This window comes from Archocentrus centrarchus, chromosome 1, assembly GCF_007364275.1.
Source record: "Archocentrus centrarchus isolate MPI-CPG fArcCen1 chromosome 1, fArcCen1, whole genome shotgun sequence".
NCBI classification, from domain to species: domain Eukaryota; kingdom Metazoa; phylum Chordata; class Actinopteri; order Cichliformes; family Cichlidae; genus Archocentrus; species Archocentrus centrarchus.
The window spans coordinates 25655789-25675786 of NC_044346.1; the positions used below are offsets into that span (position 1 = coordinate 25655789).

Genomic DNA, 19998 nt, shown 5'->3' on the forward strand with positions numbered 1-19998 from the left:
TGAAGGCCATTGGTTGTCACCTGGAGTGGCTCTATAAAAGATCTGGCCTTTCTGTTTACCATGAGACCTTTAAAGACCACGTGAATGCTTGTATAGCAGATTTATTCAGAGCCCAAATGTGATACTATTCCACCCTCATTGTTGACCACAAAAACCACCACAGAATGCTCTTTTCTTCCATAAACTCATTATTTTTGCCTTCTTGGGGACCCCCCACCACACCACCCTGTCCTCTGTTTCAAGTGGACTTTTTCCAGGCTAAAGTGGACTCTGTTCACCAGCAGCTACTAGCACACACCTCCCTTCTACTCTCATCCCATCCTGCCCACTCCATTCCTGCATTAGCACTGCCTTTTCTCCTTCTCTCCACTGGATGATTTTCATATTATTCAGTTGGTTATCAGAGCCAAGGACTCCATCTGTCCTTTGGACACCATGCCAACAACCTTGGCCAAGACATCATCAACAAATCCTTAGAAACTGGCCTGGTACCCTTAGCTCTGAAAATTGCTGCTGTCTCCCCCATTCTCAAAAAAACTGGCTTGGACACTGATAACCTCAGTAACTCAGTTTCAAACCTTCCAATTATTAGTAAAATCTTGGAAATAACAGCTGCTGCCCAACTCCATGAACTCTTTGAACTCTTCCAGTATGTGTTCACAGCACACTAGAGCACTGAGACTACTCGTATCAAGATCACAAATGACATCCTCATTGCTGCATCAGCTCCTCATTCTCCCGGACCTCTCGGGAGCTTTTGACAGAGTCTCTCATTCCAACCTCCCCAGCCACCTATCCAATTATGTTGGCCTCACTGGTATAATGTATTATTGACACACTGTGTCACTTGTAGAGACTCATGTTCTTCCTCTGGTCCAGTCAACCAAGGAGTCCCTTAAGGATCTGTGCTGGGACCTCTTCTTTTCATTATTTACACACTCCCCCTTGTTCAGTCATCTGCCACCACGGGCTGAGCTTCCACTGCTATGCTGATAATACAGTTATATCTCAGCATTAAATACTCCAATCAGCCCATTCCTCTGTTTTTTATCAGCTGCCTGGAAGACATCAAAATCTGAATGTAAACCAACTTTCTCAAATTGAATAACAATAAAACTGAACTCATTGTTGTTGTTCCCAAGTCATTGCTCTTGAAAGTTGATCTTTGCCTATCTCTAGAGGTCTGCAGCCTGGGTGTCATCCGGGACTCTTATTCTCATCACATTTCAAATCTCCAGACTTTACTCTACTCAGCAGCTGAAATCCTCATTCATGCCTGCATTACCTCCCACCTGGACTACTATAGTAGTGGTCTGCTTAACAAAGCCCTGGAAATGCTGTAGTATGTTCAGAACTAAGCTGCCAGAGTTCTCACCCAAACTAAGTCATGGCAACATATCACCTCTACCCTTATGTAGGGATGATATGGTCAAGACTTGTATTTCCTATAAAATCCTTCTTGTCAGCTACAAATCCCTTCATGCCTTTGCGCCACAGTACCTATTGGACCCCCCACCCCCCACCCCATCTCAGACTCTGCATTCCCCTGTTAAAGGCTTACTCTCCATCCCCCACACCAGACTGTGGTCCTTTGGGGACAGAACCTTTAGCATTCTTTGAGATCTGCAATGCTTTGTCTCTGGAGATTTTCAAAAAGCAGTTGAAATGTCACCTATTCACTGAAGCCTTTGGCTTTGACTTTTTTTTTTTTTTTTTTTTTGTATAAAGCAACCTTGCGTTCCTTGGTTGTTGTTGTTGTTGTTATTCCAGTCCACCCAGCACTTTGGGTTACTTAAATTGCATAGAAACCAAGCTTTTGTCCAGCAAAGCCATAACTCACCAGTGAAATGTCTTTAATACATAAGCCTGCCAGCAATATCACATGAACCAGAGTGTAGGCTGACTACCACTGGCAAGACAGAAAAAGAGAGTGCCATTGTAATCTCCTGGTGTCCAAGGTGTGAAGATGGAAAGTCAGAGTTCATTTTCTGGAGGCCAACTACTTCCCACTACTGCTAGAGTTAAAATAAGAAGCCCTGTATTCCACATGTGTGTAGCATGTGTGTATGCTGTGCAGCAGTCAAAGCTTGCCATGTGTCAGTTTGCGTGGGTGTAAGAGCAAGTTAAAGACGAAGCAAGTGTTCCTGTAAGTGTGAATCACTCAGGTGTTGGTGTGTGCGAGTATGTAGTCTGTCAGAGTGAAAGATGAAGCAGTGAAAATGGAAACAGAAAATTCTGGGTTTAAATGAATGCAGAGATACTGAAGCATATTAAAGCTCAGGAGCAGTGTGTGAGAGAGATAATGGGACAGAGGGAAAAGGGGTCATTTGGGATTACTGTGTTTGTGATAAATTGAGATTACTGTGTTTGTGTGATAAATTGGGATTAATGTGTTTGTGTCCGTGTTTCTTAGTAAAATGTACTTGATTACTCAACCACTCATGCACTGCAGGCTGGGGAGACATCTGGAGCAAGCTCATTAAAAACTTGGTGTCCAACTGCATTTACTCATAGGACTTAACTTTGGCTATGTTTGATTGTATGGCTAAATGTATTTGTTTGTCCCTGTTATGTACTTTAAATGTCTTTCTGCTTGTCTATGCACAAAAGATGCCCATAGCTCTATCATCCACTTTGCCCAGCTACATTTGTTTGTGTGTATGCCCCACTGTTTCACCTTCTTTTCTGCCTTTTTATGTGTCTCTGTGGTCTGCTACCTCACACTGTTTTTGCTGATTTCTCACTTTCTGTGTATTTGTGTGTGTGTGTTTGTGATGAGCTGGCAGGAAATTGGCTGTTAAATGGGGCGACAGTAGCAGTGTGGGACAAAATTGAAACCAGAGAGACAATCCATCTGCTCTCTGAAAAATCAACCCCCTTAAAACAACTGGCCTTTTCATTAAGCCTCTACTCACCACATGCATGCACACACACACACGTGTCCGCACGCATGCACATGCATGCACACACACACGCACACACACACACACACATTCCACTCTCCTACCAGATCTTACATCTGAAAGGAAACTTACAGTGTGACCAAATTAAAAAATATCTTAAAAGTGTTTCTTTTTATGTCAGTAACACTTTGACAGCTGCCATGAAATCTCAAATTTGTGGTTGATTTTATGATATTTTAAAATTTTTTTAATCTTCAAATGGCAAACCGCATCATTTTAACTGCAGTTTCATGTAACTGTTTTAACAAGCTATTGAAATTGCTCATATAAGCCGTCCACTAATGATTGAGTTGTCATCTAAAATGACAACTCTCCATGGAAAATTAATTTAGCTGTAGAAAATGAATGTTAGTCCTGTGAGATTGCAGAACAGCATATTCACTGGCCAAATTTATTTTGTGGAAGAAGAAATGCTTCTGTGCTTCTAACCATTTACTTCATGTTTATGTTAAAGTGGACACTGCATGTTTTTAAAAGCTTTGAATCGAGAGTTCCAAAACTGAGACAGGTTGTCCTGTCAGTCTGTGAGGCATTAGGTGGGGTCAGCCCAATATCAAAAATACTAAGCATGGGTTTCTTTTTAGATGCTTTTTATTTCAGAACTTAATAATAATAATCATCATTTTAAAGCTTGACAAGAATACAACTGCAATGCAAATTATAGGTTTAAAAGTCCAGAGAGAAAGAAACTGGCCACAAAATGAATGATTTACTTGTCTTTATGGCGGTTAATTCCTGAAACATTTGGCAAGCCTGATATGTTTAAGTATAGGTTTAAAAGCTATACCTTTTTGAAAAAGAAATGTTTTTATGACCATTTTTCACTTACACAAAAGCAACATATCAGTGTAATTTCATTACTTTAGAAAAGGCATGAGTAATGTAATTATACTTTCACAAATTGAATAATATGGTAATATGGTAAACTAATGGTGAGTGATTGTGCAAATTTGATGAGCATCAGCAAGACTCAAAATTCACTCAATTTTTACAGTGAGCAGAGCCTCATTCTGGACACCCCTACAGTATCTGTGCTACCACAGTGAGTGTAAGTAACCCAGCCACCCACTTTGCTCAAGGCCTTATACTTTTGCTATTCTGAAATGAAGGCCCAAAATCACAACTGGGGCAACTGAAGTGAAGATACATTTACACGATCATAGTGCAGGTCACTATGATAGAACATACATAATGTTTTAGCTAATGTCCATAATTATGGCAAACACAAAATTCCCAGAGGTGCCCACACTAGATGCTACAGTATTAATGGACAAGTGCAGGCTATATTAAGTAAACCACATTTAAAAGTAAAATTTAATACTTTTAATTGGGGGCTTAGTTAATCTGCAGAATAGTTCAGTTTAATTTCATCAACTCAAAGAAATTATAAAAAAAAAAAATTAACACTGCTTAATCTAATCATTTTAAGCATTTGGTTTTACAGTGTATTACTTATTTAAACTAATTAGGTATGTTACAATACCAGAAATTCAGTAGTCAGTACCAATACCAGTGGAATTACATGATTCTCAATACCAAGATTATCCCATGTACTTGAACAAAAAATTATTTTATTAGCAAGTCAATGACATGGCGGTCGCAAACTACTTAAAATGCTAACATTATATTTTGTCAACAGGACACAGATTGAAATGTCAGGATGGTTGCTGAGTAGACCACTAACACTACTATGATATATAAAGTGACATAAAAAAACTGACATATAAAATTAGTTACCTTATGTTAGCCTAAGTGTTTATATTAACTATTGCAAACATTTGCAGCTATGGGACATAGATTTAATGGTAATGCCAGGTGTCTAATATAAACCTGCAACACGAGGAAAAGTCCTTCCATAAGTCTTACTGCAGCAGCACTAGTCACCATCTGCCACATGTGTAGTTTCTGCTTGTGGGCATCCTTCTTCTTCTTCAGCATGTGAAGACAGACTAGAATACTTACAGGTGAATGCTGTCCCTGTCAATAAATTGCAACTTCAGTTGATAGGCTGCCTACAGTACTAAATGAAAACAAGTACCTCTGTGTTTTCTGAATTTTGGTAGAGAAAGGCATTGTTCTGGTGACATTCCTAGCAGTCTCTCTCTCTCATACACACACACACACACACACACACACACACACACACACACACACACACACACACACACACACACACACACACACACACACACACACACACACACACACAATATCTGAAAAGAAATATTTTATTACATGGCTGGGTAAAGGTTTGCTTCTTACAAAGGCCACTGTTTCCTTAATGGTGAAAATGTGTTACACAGGTGAGACTGTGCGCTAAAAAAGACTTGAATATAGAATAGAATTATGTCCTTAAGAGCCCACTGCAATTTTTCATTAATTTCTTTTGCCTCAATATTCCCATATCCCACTTTAACTGTCATTGTGTATAAGCCTCTTTTCTTCCAGTGTTTAGGATGGCTGACTCAGGTGCTGTCATTTAATTTTAATAGTCATCCATGATGTGATGACTACATTCCCATCAGGAGTAGACAAGTAGCTTTTCTTTATATAAATCAAATTTACAGGATTTCATATCATATTGTGGCATACACAGATTTCAGTTTGCTGTTTATACACAATAACAGACAAATTTGTGTAAGGCTTTGTCACCTTAGTGGGAGCTATGCTGATAGCTATTGTTTGGGTATTAGCTGAATTTCGTTACCACCTCTAGCTTCTGTGGATTATCAGCTTCCACTGGATGTTCAGAGTACAGGGTTTTCACTCAAATCCCCATCTCTCCTCAATGACTCATCAAGAGCTGCGAGCTGGAGATGGAGAGGTAGGGGCTCAATAGTGAAAATGAAAATGCGGAGGATGAGGGAGGTGTAAGAAGAATAGAGACTGCACGTGTTTGCATCTCTGATTTGGCAAAAGAATGAGATATTTCAAGGTTACATTGCTCAAAAATGAGAACCAGAAGGGAAAAGAGGGATAAAAAGGTACATAACCGCATGTTTTTCTTTTGTTGCAATAAATAGACATAGGGGAGATTTTAGCTTTATCAACATCTCTCCCTGTGGAGCTTGTTCATACAGTTTATTACAACAAAGACTCATGACAATCTCTTTATCCTAAGTATGTTTCTGGTGAAAATGTTTAGGAAGAGGCAGGACTTTCTCACTATTTAGGTGGGCCCCTAATAGGACAGAGAATATAAGTTTAGATTTTCTGTCTTAGTTTTACATTTTGGAGCTTTCTCACCTACTTGGTTGAAATTATTATCAGTCAAATGTCAGAAATTATAGACTGGATAAAAAAGGACACTTACTGACAAGAGAAGAAGGCTCTGTTTGTTAATGCTGCTGTGCTTAGACCCAAGCAGGGGCCGAGACTAATGGCGCACATTAAACTGAGTTTTGTAATGTTCATCTCAAAGTTTCCATGCCATCAGCCATAAGGACTCATGCCAGTGTGACACATTCTCAGAAGATATTTTTATTTGTGCCCCAAGAGAATCTCAGTCTAGAATTGACACGATAAAAGCAAATGCAACTTGCACGCATATACTCTTTGATGATTATGAAGTGTATTATTTAATGCCTACATATATTTCAGTAAATTAGCATGCAGTACAGCTGGTACCGGTTAAACATATCATACACCCCCCACTCTGTGGTCCCCTTTCATGTCCCCCCCACACACACACACACTGGATGTTCATCTCTATCATACAGTCCCTGCAGTTATGTTTCCTTCTCATCGCTTCATGTCGAACAAATCTGGCATGACAATCTTTCGCATGTCGCTGGTGCTAGGTGCAGCAGGGGAGTCACTTGGGGAGTACACTTTATCAGTGCACTCATAGCCTGTGGTGTTTGAATGGACTGTGTGGGTTTAGTGTGGGTTTAGGGTTTGTGAATCTGTCTAGGTAACACAATCCATGTTGGTACAAAGTGCTAAAAAAATATAAAATTGCCTGGGAGCGAGTGCATGTTTAAGATCTTTGTTAACATGTGCAAGCATGTATATTTGATCCTCATGACATGCTAAAAGATAAGGGAATTAATTAAAAGTCCAAAAATAGCCAGTTTCTACCTAATTTATCTCAAACTGATAATTTATTAGTATCAGTTCCATTTCCGGTATACACAGTCACATCCACTGAATAACTCAAGTTTGCCTTTTTTTTTTTTTTTTTCTGAGGATAGGCAGTACCAGTCAAAAAGTTTGGACACACCATGTTTCTGAACTTTTGACTGGTGCTGTAACTAATAGAGATATTAGCTGGTATCACTTCCTCTGCATTGGATTTGTAAGTATGAAAATGCTTCAACACTTACTTTAAATGCTTACTTCATCAGCATAATATTATTAACACTTTCTAAATTTCTCCATGGCAATAATCCATTTAGTATAGCTGTAAGCATATGGATCAGAAGTTTGAAATCAATTAATCTCTTGAATATAAATTGGTGACCGCATAGAAATGCATAAATTACAACTTAAAATTTACTTAATGAGAGCCATTACAGATTTTGGTGTACTTGAGCATTGAACTGATTTTTGATCTGTTGTCTAGAAAAGCTAAGAAAAGATGTTGATTTGCCAAGTCTGTGCCACAGAGGCTGCAAGAGCAATGTTGGCAGTATTTATGGGAAATATCCCAATCGTTTCAAATGACGCCATAGTGGAATACACCTTCTGAATTTCACCTTTAAAGGTTGCAAGAGCAATGTTAAATGGTAAATGGACTAGTTCTTATATAGCGCTTTTCTACTCAGTCAGAGCACTCAAAGCGCTATTACAACATGTTTACATTCACCCATGCACTCCCATTCATACAAGCACTTCCATGTTTGCTAAGCTAAGTGCTTTTTTAATTAACTATCATTCACACACATTCATACTCCGACGGGACGGTCGGAGAGCAACTTGGGGTTAAGTATCTTGCCCAAGGATACATTGGCACGTAGCCTGGAGTAGCCAGGAATCGAACCGCTGACCTTCTGATCAGTAGGTGACCTGCTCTACTGTACCTACTGAGCTACAGCCACCCCAGTATTGGCAGTATTTATGGGAAATATCCCAATCGTTGTAAGTAATTATTTTTTTTTTTTTTGTGCCACTCCAAAAAACAGTTCTTGTCCACTACAAGACAGAGGGGCACATCACAGGCCTGACACTTCCAGGTGTGTCACTCCACCTGTTTGAGGGAGACAGCATTTCAGCCTTTGGTGGCTTTTTGGCTAGCATCTGCCATCTGCCACGCTAAACACACTACATTACACACTAACTATACTCTCCAAACACAGTAAAATCACTCAGATCTCTCAAATTTCAAAACTCGCTATCAGTATGCCTTTCTGTCTTTCACCCCGTCACTCCCACAACATTCACCTCTTCCTCAGCAACCAAATCCCACATGTTGCCTCATAAATTTTGGATTGGTTGATGTGGTGCATTTTTCCACCAATGGGAAAGGGGATGTCGTGATTATTATTTATTTATTTATTTATTTTTTGCTTAAAAGCACTTTGTGCAAGCAAATATCCTGTTTTTACCATTTCTTCCTGCACCAAATGTGTATCACACAATATACAGGAAAAAGCGTGGTGTAAATTATTGCTCTTAACGCTGGTTTTACTTAGTCTATCAACACAATTTAAAAACTGGTAAGTAGTTTTAAGTCCACACTTTTGACACAAGTTGAAATGGAGACTCACTGCTGTTACATCATCTTAAATCAGTGATGTCCTTTGGACATGCCGTCAACTCCAGAGGGCAAAAGATAGTTTTTGTTGTTGTTGTTTTATTTTATTTTTTTCTGGATTATTTTTTTTACCTTAGCCCAATTATGGCAAAAATTTAATCAGGTGATCTTGGGGTCAGTGGCCATGTTTTGTGCAAGTTCAGTATGAATCAGACTGGTAGTTTTGATGTAATATTGTTAACAAACAAGTACACCAAAAATACTTGAACTGGGAGGGGTAAGAAAACAGCATTCAGTTGACTGCAATCTACTCACGTCTGCCACTGACAGATTACACAGTGTACCTTTAAGTACAGAATGTTGGTAATTGGGCTGCACTATTTAAAAAATGTATACCATCTACATTCACAACTGTCCTTACCAACTTTAGTTCCCCTTTCTACAAACTTCAGGTCATTCGCTGTGGTATTCCTTCCTCGGCTCATTCCTAACACCAGTGCATATTAATGAAAAACCTTATCCAGTTTCCAAGTAAAGAGGGCCATTGTTCTGATTTAAGTGCTATTACCCTGCTATAAATGAGAAATTTCTCCAAAGCACATTATATTATGGTTATGTCCCAGGGAAGGTTACTCTGCAGCAATATGCTCTTTCAATTACCCAGCATGCATCAAGCTTTGTCTACAGGCCTCTAGCTCATCATTTCCTCTACCATAAGCTGGTTATTGTCCCAGGTCCTGATAGTGTCATATTCAAGTGTGCTCATGCTTTCTTTCTGCAGATATACACTGATGGTGCAAAGCAACAGGCCGTGTTGCCTGGCAATTTGGGAAAACTACTGATTGTATTATGTATGCTGACAAAAAGGCAGCAGTATTTGTCGGGTGGCTTTACTCATCTTGGCTGATAAAGCTATGAAAGCACACCAAGCATGACTTGAGCTGACTTTTACCTCAAGCAACCCATTTTTTCCAGTTTACTTTTCTCATCTCATCTCATCTCATCTCATCTCATATTTTACCTTCAGACATGACTTTATTTAGCATCTAGTCTGAGATCGAATAATTGTTGTAGCTTTTTTCTTCAGTTCACTTCTGTATGTTCTTTTGCCTGCCTTTTGAATAATGGTAGTAACTTAAAATTGACATTTTCCTTTGCAGAGTTTCGCACTGGCTTAAAAATTATGCTTATCTAGCCAGTCTCAGAATAACAACCCTACAACGTTTTCATCATGTACAGTAGCCCAGTAATAGAATGAGCAAATCACTAGACTTGCGTGCGTGCGTGCGTGCGTGCGTGCGTGTGTGTGTGTAGAAGTTCATTCATTTAGCCATAAATAAAGCTAAGGCTTTCAGTGTTTCCGTCAGAGCTACGTGTTGAGAAAGACAGATTATTCTTTCTTTTTTGTAGAGAAAATGCAACACACAAAGGTACTGCCAAGGACAGAAAGTAACAACATTCAGTTTGCCACTTGAAACACTAGGTTAAATGGGACATAGAAAGTTTAACTTTGCAATGGTATTAGCAGCCTAGCTGTAAGTTATCAAGAATACATTTTTCCATAATGTAAACATAAAATACAAAGTGTCTCACACCAATCGAGAAATTTTACTGGACTCCTTAATATATCATACTGTCCTTTCTACAAAGCTGTGCACACACCTACAGTTGTTCCTTAAGAGACTGCTCTAAAATTGGTTGACATGCCACACTATAATTCTATGTACAACATGCAAAAATAAAACTTGTCCTGGTAAAACTAGATAGAAAGCAGAACTAAGCTGCTGTGAGAAATGCATGGATAAGCTGCCATAAATAAATTATGTTGCCAACTCGTGGCACAGTAAATCACATATATTGTACTGTAGCTAAAGTGCCTTGTTGGATTCATTGCTTATGTAGCATTTCAACGCCTATGAGGGCACTGGTACTATTTCAGGAAAAGCTGGAAGGAGGATGTGACACATCTCTTAGGGCAGCAGCAATGCGGTATAGATAGACAGATGAAGAGAAAACAAAAGATGAAAGCGATAGCTCTAATAACAGTTAACTCTGTTTGGCTCTGCTTGTTTGTTTTACAGTGCACCATATGCCTGTTTGATTTGCATCATTTGCTGCATTCACAGTGCAGCTCTGTTTCATCTTTTTCTCCCTGCCCTTTGCTTTCTTTAACTCTGTCACTTTTTGTTTCATTTGTGCTGGTACCTAGTTCGGGGGCATGTATTTTTTGTCAGGAGTGTAAGAATATGGTGGAGAATTTTATTTATTTATTTTAATTAGACACAATGCAATTTCAAATCAGTGGCTTGTTGATGTTCATAAGCTACCGTACTGTGCAGATGTCTTCAGCCACTCGTCATTTCTTATATTTTGCTTCCAAGGAGTAAGACTTTCTTGTATTTTTTTTAAGTGGTTTGATCAACAGTTCTCCAGGCTGTTCTTTGGACATTAGCTGCTTTTTCATTCATCTTCAGTCCAGCTCTTATACCTGACCATTTTCAGAGGAATGTTTTTTTGTTTTTGTTTTTGTTTATTTATTAAGCCACTTAACACTGACCTATGAATCATGCAAACATAAAAATGGCACCTAATTGAACCAGTGTTGTCTGCAGAACTTATCAAAAAACTTTTAAATTATATCTTTAGACACTTTTTTAATAGCATCCTGTCACAAAAAACACATAATTTATTCCCATTTTTTTAGTTGAATCTACAATTATGCTAAAAATAAAGCAGTTTGGCAGACATAAAATAGTATTTTTGCACCAACAAGGTGACTCCCAAAGAGTTATGAGCTGAAAACTGCCCATATGGCATGGTGTATAGGGGGTCATTAAATTGAGGAAACTGGAAAAGTGAAGGACAAAAGAAGAAGTGGCAAGCATTGGGAAAAAAAACTGTACATCAGATGAGCAGTATCTGAAAGTCATGCCCTTAAGAAATAGTAAAAAACTGGCAAAGACCAGGCACAGAAACAGAGAGATGCATCTGGCCCTTTAGTTGATCCATCTACTGTTTGCTGAAGCCTCATCAGAAATGGTCTCAGTGGAAGGGTGGCTTTTAAGAAGCCATTTGTAATGAAGGAAAACAGGGAAAAAGGCTGAGGTATAACAGATTACACATGAACTGCAGCTGCAGGTTTAGCAAGGCAACAGCAGCAGCAAATGCAGTGTTGTCCTTGATTAGTGCAGCAATGTTCACCCAACATAATGCAAATAGTGTGGCATGACAAAAGGGGGGCTACACAGGTGCAGCTCTGCACACAGTGGATTAGAGGAAAGAGAGAGACACCAGGGAGTTTTTTTTTTTCTTTCCCCCAACTTCCCTAAAGGATGATTTGGATTGTTCACATGAAGCAATGCATGATCTAGCCTACTATAGTAGATGGTTCCATCCATTTTCTTCCGCTTATCCTTTTCAGGGTTGCGGGGGGATTCAAACTGAGGGCCTTCTTGCTGTGAGGTACCAGTGCTAACTACCACTCCACTGCATTGTGGGCACAATAGTCGATGGTTATCACCTTCAAATGGTCATAACTTATGCCTGAGTATTTTTTCCTTTTTTTTTTTCTCTTATACACATATACATTCATCAGCCTCTTTATTAGTTACACCTTGCAAGTTCTGGGTTCAACCCATATTTGTCTTCAGAACTGCCTTTAATTCTTTGTGGCATAAAGTAAATTCAACAAGGTGTTGGAAACATTCCTCAGAGATTTCGGTCCATATTGACATGATAACATCATGTAGTTGCTGCACATTTGCCAACTGCCCATTCATGTTGTGAGTCTCCTGTTCCACAACATCCCAAAGATGCTTTCTTTGATTGATATTTTGGCGACCAGAGTGGCACCTGGTGTGCGCTTCTGCTATTGTAGCCAATCTACTTCCAGGTTTGACATGTGCATTCAGAGGTGCTCTTCTGCTGGTTGTTAAAAGTGATTGTGTTGCTTTCCTATCAGCTCAAAGCAGTCTGGACGTTTTCTACTGACCTCCAGCATCAACAAGGCATTTTGCCAAGAGAACTGCTACTCACTGGATATTTTAGCTTTTACTGATCATTCTCTGTAAACCCTAGAGATCGAGAACAACCACGTCACATTCAAAGTTACTTATATCACTTTTATTCCCCATTCTGATGCTCAGTTTGAATATCAGCAGGTCATCTTGATCATGTCTGCATGCCTAATTGCATTAAGTTGCTGCCATATAATCAGCTGATTAGAAGTTTGCATTAAGAAGCAGTTGACGAGGTGTACCTAACATACTGCCTGGTGAGTATATAGTTTTGTTGGTGGTGGTAATAGGGACAGTAGGCAAACTGGTAACTTAAAGTAACTTTTCAGCTGCTGCTTATGTCTAAAAGTAAATAAATAAATTATGGTGCTTACAATGCATGTACATAACAGTTTACGCCACATTACTTTATATAAGATATATTCAATAATGTTTTTTTTTTATATATTTTTTACTTTCTGTACTTTACCAATCTAATCCTGCAAGAAAAAGCCAGCAGAAAAAAAGTGAATAGGAGGTCTGAATTTCAAACAGGTGGACCTAACCTCATATACGTACGTGTGTGTGTGTGTGTGTGTGTGTGTGTGTGAGAGACTGTGCCAGTGTGTGGAGCCACTGTCTGCTGCAATGAGACAGATTAACTGTGTCTGGACTGAGCTGTAAAGCTGTGCTAAAATAAAGGGAGAATCATTTGGTGAGAGTCCAAAAGAGGAGACGAGAGCATGGATGCTTTTATTTAAAATAAACATATACCTGAAAGCTAAAGTAAGATGCATGAATTCTAAAGAGAAAAATGCATAAACCCTGACTGATTCATCACACGGTCATTTGAAATTGCAGTCAAGCATTCTGCATTTTGCTCTTCTTCCGTGTGAAATCCTGTGACAGCAATAATGACCCCAGCAGCGTTGATATTAGCTGTTACATTACACATCTCTCAGGACTGTGTCACATAATGTCTCAAAGCTGTTGATGTTTGCGGCCAGTCTTAACATGCACAGAGACTTACAAAAAGCTTCACAATTGCTTCCTTATCAACATCAGTGTCCATCAGGTACATGTTTTTTTTTTTTTTTGACATTTACTAGAGGTATACCTGTTTCAGTTTTTTAATAAATCTTGCAGGCTGACAGAAAGACATGTGACATTTAATTCTTCTCTTTCACAGTTTACACTCCAGTCCCACTGTGTTTCTGTATATTAAAAAGGACTAACAGCATGCATTAAGTTAAACATTTTAGTTACTGTTTGCCACTCATTGAATGGTGACACACAACACTTCAGTGTTTTACCTAAACGTACATCCTTTCAGCTGACAGCTTTCTTCTAGTCAAGCATCTGTTTAGAAGCTTATTGAGCTGATTTGGTGGCGCATGTGTTATACCGCCAAGCCTTGGGCTCTTTCTCTCTCTGGAAAAGTTTAAATGGCATTACCTGTCAGCTCGAATGATAGGCCCCATCCGTTTCTCAGTAAATAAAAGATGTGTCAGAGCGCAACAGTAAAAGCAATATCTAAAAGGTTTTCCCAAATCTCTCATTCTTTGTTTCATGTCATGTAACATTCACTAGATTTGTCTGCTGAGAAATGCATCATGTTTGAATGAGAACAGCTTGAACAAGTGCATTAATTTTTTTTCCTGTCAGAAATGCTCACCTTACAATCGATGCAGCTGAGTGCAGTCGCTTTCCTGGGATTTACAAGTGATAGTATGAGTTTAATCTTTATTTCAAGCACAAGTAGAGTTGCAGTCACAGAGGCAAAGAATGAATCACAGTGTAGCGCCCTTAATGTGGACCAGCATAAGCTCAGGCACTCGGCCTCTACTAGGTCCTGTACTAGGAGTAATTGAACTTAAGTAGTCACCACAAATTACTGAAGAAATGAACAAGCGGGGGTTTATTACCTCACATTCAACAAAACAAAGATAAGAGTTCAGCGCTTGTGAAATAAAAAACAAAATCCAAAAATAAAATAGAGCTGTTTTTTCTAGTTCTAGTTGCAACCCTTGCTACAATGGGTAGTGTTTTTGAGAGTATCTTATCTGTATCCCAATAGGCAATGTTCAGTTCAGGGTTCTCCTTTTCTGGCTGACTATATCATCTCCCCATTCACAGTTACTATGGGGGGCTGGGCTTGCCATCACAGACTGAAGATCATTATAAAAACCAATCTACACAACAGTGCAGGAAGTACATAATTAATTCTAGTCATTATGAGATCTCATCTATTCTTATTATTCTCAATAGTGCATCAATGTTTTATCCAAAAAAATAGAATAACTGTATCATAAATAGATTTATAGTTTATAACTGTAGTTGTACCTTAGTCAGCATTAAAATTATGATAAACCATTACAATATGTTTTTAGCAGTACATTATGATGAAATAAAACAACACAATGTTCTTTGTAATATAATCCATAAATTTATATATATTGATCGGTCTGCCAGGGCCTCCACCCTTGGCCACCACCCAACACACATTGCACCCAACCCCTACGACGTGTCCTGCGGGTGGTGGGCCTACAGGAGGGTGGGCCCATGTCTCCTCTTCGGGCTACGCCCGACCGGGTACCACGGGCTAATGCCTGAATCTATTCAAAGGCAACATATTCATAATTATACTTAACTAACCATAAATGCCATATGTGCAATTTCAGTTTTGATGAATTAGATGTAGTAATATCTATGGAGTATCTTTTTGTCAGTACTAAGGATACAATTGTAACTTTTATTTGACGTTATCAGGGCTTAAAAATGGCATGTTTGAATCATCATTTAAATCTGATAATAACCAAAATAACATCATTCTGTCTTCATTTATTTACTTGATCTAGAGTGCTGATTAACATCTGATTTGTCCCAGTAGAACAACAAAAATACCATGCTAATTAACACTGCAAGCATAATAAATGTAAAGTACACTAGGGTGATAGTGAAAATGATATTGAAAAATAGTAAAAAAAAAAAAAGATGCTTGCCTTCTACCACACACTTCAAACTTGTATGCAGCAAAACACAATTGAACTGTGTCTCACTGTTGGGTTGATTTTTTTTGGAAGGGACAGGACACCCAGCATCATTGACATTGTAGAATTTTCCCACACATTTCTATTTAACATTCTTTGAGTGCCATGTCTCTGCTAATGTAGCTGCCCTGCCAAAAGGTTATGGAAGGAACTGGCACGCCTTCTCTTCTGGGAGTGTACATAGACATAAACAGACTGCCCAGGCAGTTCTTTGGCTCACAAGGCATACCAGTTGGAAGTCTTAAACTCAACATCCTCTACAGAATTGCCCACTACAAATACATGTGTGGTTGAACAGGGTTAAAATTGACTTTTGGTCTTTCCTTGTGCGATATGGAAGATGCTGTTCTCTTTAGGACCCCCCCCCCAAACTGATCATTTGAACCATGCTGTACAGTGTGCGTACAGTATTGTATGTCTAATTGTGCAATAAAGTTGATATGTACGGGTGCATGTATGTAGATCTTTGTGTCCAAATCTAAATGTCTTGGAAGATCAGGTTGGATTGATCTGTTTTGAATGATCACTCTAATTTCCTTAATGGAATCACTAAAGGCAGTGTAAGTTTTTGTGCCACTAAGAAAAAATATGTCTGAGTATCTGGTAGGTTGAAAATCTGGCAAGACATAAAAGGTTGTATGGGTTCCAATTTCAGCATATATAAAGGACATAACATATCTATAAGCACCAACCCCCTGCTCTCTTTCTCTTGCTCAAACTATACCCACAAGCTTTCATAACAGCTGAGCTCAGACAGTTTAACAAATCAATGCAAGAAATTGCCTCCAGCCCCACGGCACAGCTTTGTGCAAATAAAATCCATGTTACATTCAGATATAGAATAAAGGTTCACAGCAATCACATGTTTTTTGCATTTAAGTTTAAATGTACCCAGATGTAGAGCAGTTAGTTCATCTTGCTCTTAAATCTCTTGAGCTTGTTTTACCAGTATTGATCAATTTAAGTGTAGCCAACACTTTGCTCATAGTGTCTATAGTTTCTTCCTTTAATTTATATCTAACACTACCTTCTCCCTACAGAAAAAGTGACTTTTACATTGCAATTATCTGACTGTTAGCATGCTCACAAACACATCTTCTGATGTCTTGTTATATAGTTTTAGTAATAAACCGAGATCCCTAGTTATCATCGAATTCCTCATATCTTCTCCCATATCTTTAGTGCAGGGCTATTCAATTAGCGGCCCGGGGGCCACATCCGGCCCGCGAACCCCCTTTGACTGGCCCACCCCCTGACTGACCCAACGTAAGCTGCAAAAACGCATTTAAATCCTATTTGCTGTGACAGTTTTAAAAGTTCCCGCCCTTCCTCTTGTACTTGAACGCACCACTAGCAACGCCAGCCCAGAATACTCTCTCCAAGCGCGACAACCGCCAAAATATATCAGTGACAGGTCAAAAACGTAAAATTGACAGTGAAAATCGCCGTTTTAACCCTGCTTGGACTGATAAATCTGTTTATTTTACCCCAAAGACTGAACTCTAAGACTGAACTCATTAGGTCAGCATTACTTTGAATATGCAGAAGAAGCTTTAATTTCACAGTTATTAAGTGTTCACTTGGTGCAATTTCTTTTGTTGAAATATTTAATGCACTGCATCAGTTGGTCTTTCTAGTTCAACAAATGCACTTTTGCAAATACATCTAAAATGTTATAGAAGACTTTACTGTTGCAAAAAGTTATTATTAATTTTTTTTTTTATTAAACATATGTGTGGTGAATAGATGCCTTGTTAAAAATATTCTGGTCAAGGTTTGGACCAAATGTTAAAATTTGCAGTGCACTTGAATTATTTTGCTCATCAATAAATGATGCAGTATAAAGCCTTTATTGTGAATTCTTTTATTTATTTTTATGACTTAGTTCAGGTGTTAGCATATTTAGAGTTAAATCTCAAGAAATAATATAAGTAGGGGTCTTCGGCCCAGTGGCATCTTAAAATTTTCAAATCTGGCCCAGAAGAAAAAGTAATTAAATAGGCCTGCTTTAGTGTGTTCCATGTGTTCCCCAACTTAAGTCCTGTTTCTTGTGTCCCAATGAAGAAAAAATGCTGGCAGAAAGGTCCACAGCCTCTACCAAAGCCAAATGTTCACTGCCTACAGCTGAGCAGATCAATACATAGTGTCCTTTGGACCAATCAGTCTCACTGCTGTCACTGACAAAATAATATCTGAGGTAAAACAGTGCTGTGTGAACACATGTCAGCATTTTTTGGGCAAAGTTGGGTGTGAAAAGAATAAGTAATCTCTGTTTGATGCTAATATATATATTTTTTTGTTTGCAGATACACAATTATAAAACCGAAACACTGGTTTAGAACATTAGAGTTCCAATCAATTCAATTCAGTTTGAGTTAAACAGCAGCAGCACTCACAGCAAGGTACTTAATATTGTAATGTAACGATCCTACAATATTAAATAGAACCCCACCCCCACCCCCATACAAGATATATGTAAATAAAAAGGATGCAGTGATCTGCAACTCTCGCAACTTTTAGAATAGTTATTGTCTCTGAAAGCAGGATTAACTCTGCTTGACTCCAGTTCCACTGGAATCTTTATGGGGCCAGTGTTCTCATGGGCATTTCTGTGTCCCATTAACAAAGGCTGAAGCTTGTCCTGCCGAGAGGGCAGCGTTTTATTTATTTATTTTTTTTTCGTGGTTGTATGGAGAAACCTCTGGTCTTTGACAAGAAGCTAACAGGGGACTATCGTGCTAGACAAGATGCCGCTTGCCCTCCAGAAAGCATGGAAGTATACAAAATCATATTAAATATACCATACATAAAGAACTTATTCATTGTTCCTCATTTATACACAAATGCACCTGGCATTGTCTAGTCACTATCAATATTTCAAAAGAACATCATTCCCAGCACAGTGGAAGTAATAAATAATTCATTAGCCATGGCTGCTGGATTTAATGTGTGTTCTTTGCATGCATGGTGTTATGATTCACATTTTGTGCTTCTGCATGAATGTGAATATAGTGTGCATATGCTTCTACAACAGGGCAACTATAATCATTACACTCAGCCCTTTGAGTGGCCAGTAATGTTTGTCAGTACAACACGCCCTGTTTTGAGACTCTCTGATTCACATGCCATCTTTCTGTCCCTATCTGAAAAATAAAACACAGCAGTGTTTCAGGTAACTGAAAGATAATACAATTAAGGGGAGACCACGGAGGCTCAGCTGCAAATAGAAGCTCATTGAAGACGACATGGCTGTCAGATTAAGCTGCAAGAGAGACAGATCAGAGCCCGAGCTTTAATACACGTATGTGTTGATTTGTGTGAGTATTTGGGTGTGTGTGAGACAGCGATAGAGCATGCAGATGCAACAGCCTACTACAGATTACACAACACTGTCAAATGAGAACAAAGGTCACTCTTGTCTTAGCTGACTTGAACACACACCTATTAGGGCCTCTGTCATTTGGCCTAGTTTCTTCTTTTGTGATATCTTCCATCCAGTTGGCTTTGTTTTGTTTATTATGGTTTTTAATTCTCTTCTGTTCCCCAACTGCACTCTCTGGATTTGTGTTTCATGCTTCCATTAAGAGATATAATTAGAATTTTAATTTAAAAATTTTGATTGCCAATGTAATCAACTGATTTAATAAACTGATCTTTTGTTACTTTGTGTACATCTTAGATGGTGCAATGCATTGTTTCAGAAAGCATATTTAATCTAATGTAAGTTACCAAAAAGAATAGGTAACTAGTACCATGTTTGTCAGAATGAGGTGGAAAAAGATTAGAGTTGTATCAGCGATGCATAAAATTGTAATAAAAGTGTTTAATTATTTAATGCAGCTTTTGAGAGTAACAAGCTGCTGTTAGTCATGTTTCCTGAAAATTTAAACAGTGCCCTTTGTTTTTTTCTAATTTGGACATCTTGGGGGGAAAATGGATGGCTGACCCAGCAAAAATTTTTGTTCATTCCTTTTCAAGGAGAATGTAGAAAAGCTCCTTGTTACTTACAAGATGTATACTAGCCACAAAACATTTGTTTAGTTTTTTTTTTGTTGTTGTTTCATCATCAATTGTATGATCTTTAAATGTGTGGTAATTGTAGAGTTGGAGCTGGTTTCACAAACAAACTGTTTAGCAGTTAGTAAACATAGTTAATTATCATTTCATTGTTTGTTAAAAGTGAATTGATTGTTTAGGCAAGAGGTGAGGTATAACCTGGAGAGGTGCCAGTTTGTCACAAAGTTAACAGTCAACCATTCAAACTCACATTCACACCTATGTTAACTAATACCATT

The 19998-nt window shown here is 38.5% G+C and overlaps 1 protein-coding gene across 1 annotated transcript in view; it reads left to right on the plus strand.

Moving 5' to 3' along the window:
- LOC115789362 (alpha-1,6-mannosylglycoprotein 6-beta-N-acetylglucosaminyltransferase B-like) overlaps positions 1 to 19998 on the plus strand; it is a 125405-nt gene that overhangs the window by 6059 nt on the left and 99348 nt on the right.